The sequence below is a fragment of the Schistosoma mansoni genome, chromosome 4 (genome assembly GCF_000237925.1).
Source record: "Schistosoma mansoni strain Puerto Rico chromosome 4, complete genome".
Taxonomy (NCBI): domain Eukaryota; kingdom Metazoa; phylum Platyhelminthes; class Trematoda; order Strigeidida; family Schistosomatidae; genus Schistosoma; species Schistosoma mansoni.
Window position 1 is genome coordinate 24,701,319 of NC_031498.1, and position 4,495 is coordinate 24,705,813.

General features: G+C 30.5%; 1 non-coding gene across 1 annotated transcript; it reads left to right on the forward strand.

Annotated features, from left to right (window-relative positions):
• The first annotated feature begins 327 nt into the window (after window positions 1-327).
• Window positions 328-397, forward strand: Smp_tRNA_02408_Gln_TTG.1.1. The gene has a single exon. It is a non-coding gene (tRNA).
• Window positions 398-4,495: the final 4,098 nt, after the last annotated feature.

Below are 4,495 nucleotides of genomic sequence, written 5' to 3' on the forward strand. Positions count from 1 at the left end.
CAGCTCCGTTCTATTATACATGATTGATAAATATCATGTAACCGACTGAAAAAAAAATCATCTAGAGTAATTTTTCACACACCTACCACATATCTTACTTCTCTCACATAAAGCGGAAGCTATAAGAATTTCAGCTTAGAACCCAAGTCCTTGTATCCACAAAAGAAATTTATAACAAACTCTATTAGTCATTAGCCGATTTAGACTTAACAAACAATTTAACTTATGAATTCATTTAGTATTGTTTGTTTGAATCTTCCCATCGATGTGTTAGGACTGTAACTGGTCAGTCTCTAATTAGCATATGTGCATACTGTGCGTATTGCCTCGATAAAGCCGAGTGGGATAACGCGATGGCGTTTGAAGCAAACGGTACTGGGTTCGAGTCCCAGAGTGAACATCAACTCTGAGATGCAGGTACATCCAGCTGACGAGTTCCAAATAGGACGAAACGCGCATCCTGGATTCCACTGCTAGGCACTATTCATCTTTGCTTACAATTTTATTTATTATTTTATATACTATTAAACCTATTTTGATGTTATCAGTGACTGATTAACTGCCTTGGTTGATTTCATATTTTCGTAAATGTATATGAATAGTATTGTAAGTCAGAGTAAAGTTTCAAACTGACTTTAAACTAGAAGCAATATTGTTCACTCATATGTCTTGTTCTAACTTCAGTTTTGAAAAGTTTTACAATATGATATGAAAATTTGAACTAATCAAGGTTGTTCTTTTGATGACATGTATTTAATCATTGTTAAGTATATCTTAATCAAGACCATACATCTAGTCCACATTTTAGAAATAACACATTTAGTAGACGAAGTAATATTGCCGATTATTTGTTTACTTCAAACAACAGCTGACAATTATTGAGGTATGTGCTACTGATGTAAACATATATAAGTAATATATATCACCAGACAAAAGTAAAATGTCTGGAGGTAGAAGGTTAAGGAGATCGAAGAGAAGAGGACGAGCACAGGGAGTGATTGTAGTGGAAGCAAAGGAACAATAGAGTCTGAGACAATTGATTGACATTTTTTAAATAAAGTATTCACTGTATGTAAATAAATAATACATTTGTAATGTTCTCTGAAGAGGTGGCTTACACTGAGTCACGAAACATCAGAAAATCTCATTTTTCTGGTTATTGGGATATTACAAATATATTAATTTATTGATAACAATCTACCCAATGCTCAATTTATTCGAAATTATCAAATCAAAACTTGGTAATGATACCTATCCACTGCATAGTTCTCAGATTTTACCAAGAGATTATGTAATTTGTATTCACATACATTTGGTTGTCACTATTTGCGTTCTCGTTCACCACAGTATTACTTGGATGATAAACTCATTTAACATATGCACAAAGAAAGTCAGTGTGTTTGTTATTATCAATTAAATTAGGGATAAAATAATTGTAACGATATTTTGATGATGTAAAATATTTTAACGTAGTTTCTCCTGCTCAAATTTCAACTAGTTTGAATGGCGTGATATGTATTCAGTTTATCTTACAACTACTACTGATAATCAGATTATTATGTGTAGAACAGTTAAACATTAGTACACTAGTATATAAATTAGTTCTAGGTGATCAAATAGTTTATTGGTTATCAACTAACTGTTTTCACTTATTATTCCTTTAAAAGGTTAAGTTCCAATAATCTTACTTGAAACACTTACTATAATTAGAAATAGATTACATCAATTATAAACTGTCCTCAATTCAATTCAGATTTATCATTATTTTATAGTCCACTAGAAATGCAATACTTAACAGTTAACGAAACTAATAGTTAAGTAGCTAATGTAAAATGTTAAAGGTAATTTTCATTATAGTAGATAAACCTTCCTAATTTAATGATGAGAAACCTTCTTTGGAGATTTGATTATATTTTTTACTAGTATATCACTTAATTAATCACTACTACCTAATTTTAAGTTGTAGTAACACTTATTAGTTTAAAACATACTTTAGCTACATATTTACTTGGAATTAACGAAAACACATTTCATAATTAGATTTTAGTATATCCTTCAAGCTTCATCACTGGTTATTTGTTAGCTTGTGGAAAAGTATAAAAGACCAAATGTAAATGCAAAAATAATAGTCTATTTACTTGATACCTCACTGCATTGATCATCATTAAATGTTCTTTGATGTCATGAATCTATCTAAGTTAGAAAAACCATAAAAAATCTGTATGTACTGAATAGTTTGGGAATCTTTAGTAGTATGCATTCATGACTTTATCAAGGACCAATCCTGGGGCACTTGATCTTCCACACGAATGCTAAACTTCTAGTCTACCGAGTAGGAGTCCAATGTTGTACAAAACTAGCTTTAATCATCGCAATGATTAAGTTTGAGGGTTTTGGATTCACCAATACATTTTAGGGGGGATTTACCTTATGATGAAATTCAAGTAATCAGCTAACCATAGCTTCTACCTTGATGCTGTGGACGTATGCATCTCACTGCATTATAAACCAAGCCATGTCTGGTGAGCAATTCTCACAGAAGTGTGATTAAAAGTAGTAAATGAGAAACATGAGCGGTAAATTATTGTGCGGGGTATAATGAAGTGCGGAAGCAGTAAAGCGTTGTCCACGTGAAACTTCTACTTTTATTGCTGTTTATTTCCTAAAGTCAAAGAGGTTACTGAAATAATGTTGACTTCGAACCCATTCGGTCGTTTGATTTCACAAATGAATTTGGTAGGACTGATTTACATTTTCGATCACGAATTAACTGCAAATTGACAACCAGTGAAACTAGCAGATATCGGACAAATATTTTTTCCCTGATATATAACTATTCAGTAGCGTAAAATCTTGGACTTCCTGGGGATCAAACGTAGAAACTTTCAGCTTTTTTGATAGAGAGTTCGAGTCACTCGAAGAGACCTTTTAACAAACCCCACTATTCTACTGATGCATTATAAATAAAGGAAGATAAGCGACAAGTAAGTTAGTTTAGCCATGCTTTAACTATATTCGTAAATGTATGACACAAATATCGCTAATTAACTTTTATGATCCATAAAATTCAAAATCTTTAATCCTTTATGACATCAACCCATTTTGACTATTGGAATGTCATGTAATGTAAAGCTCAAATTATATTTTCACACTTTTTTTATGGGTAACATCAAAAGCAGCTCATAAGACCACTGGTAAATTAGCTTTTTCAGTATGATTATAGGTTAAACATTTGAAACTAAGAATTACTCAGGTTTCTACAAGTTGACAAACACTTTTTTCCACATAAATCAGTTTTAGCAATGTTTTCCTATCTCCTCTGATCATAAAAAAACTGTTTATTATACCTTAGTGATTATTTGAAAGCACTTTTTTTTCGACAAATACTTGAAATATGTCAGGTTTTAAAGAAATTTCACTGCTTAATTTATATTGTTGCGAGATTGAAATAATTAAAACAGCTTACAAAGCCGTGAAATATCTAACTAACCTCTGTAAGCTAATTTGTAACACAAAGCCATTCAACTTAATGAATGATGGTAAAAATGTGAAAATTCAATTTCATGTAAATAAATTAAGCCATTAAAATTTTTTCATCGGTTAAACTAACAATCAATGAATGAGGACTTGTTACTTGTTTGTGAGGAAGTATCAATTCCTCTAAGAACGTTGATACATCTTGCTAATAAGTCACAAGTAACATAAAACTTTAATCCATAACCTTTTACTAAATGCCTCTAACAGACTTGAAATCTATTATTCGAATATGTTTCGTAACTATTAAAAAAAGAAAATTATTTCCAGGCATTGGAGTGACGTTCTTTTTAGTTGTATCTTTTTTTTAAGTTGCATTTATTTTCATAGCATAGTTACATTTATTATATATCACATAAAAGGCACTCAACTGTAGTTTGCCCCTCCTCCTCATGAGTGTATTTTGATAAAATATAACCACTTATTGTTACATATATATATTCCTTGAAAAAGCTTGGACTAAATTGTTAGGTGAAACGTTGGATTTACTTCAAATTCATTCGCTGAGATTTTACAAATGAATATTATTCTTCTTATATAACACTTATTATTACGCCTTTAAAAGTATCCATGTCATTATCTTAAAAAAGAATAGTATAAAAGATAATGTCATATCATCAGTTTATTGCCTTTTAAAATCTCATAAAATGAATAGATTTCAGTTTGGCATCAATTAATCACAGTACTGATAATTTAAGGAAGCGAATAAAACACAACCTTCTTTTATGGTTTATATAGTCTGTAATATATATATATAATTCCACTATTCGACTGAAACAAAACAGATACTCTTGAAATATGTTTATAATAATTTTCGTAGCTTTAAGTGTGGTCTTTGTAATGATATTGTATTCAATAATTACAACCTTTAATTTCTTATACCATTATATATTGTTCAGAACAATGAAAGACAAACCGAATGATTTATGATTGTAAGTAATATTTGTTCCATGACTGTTAG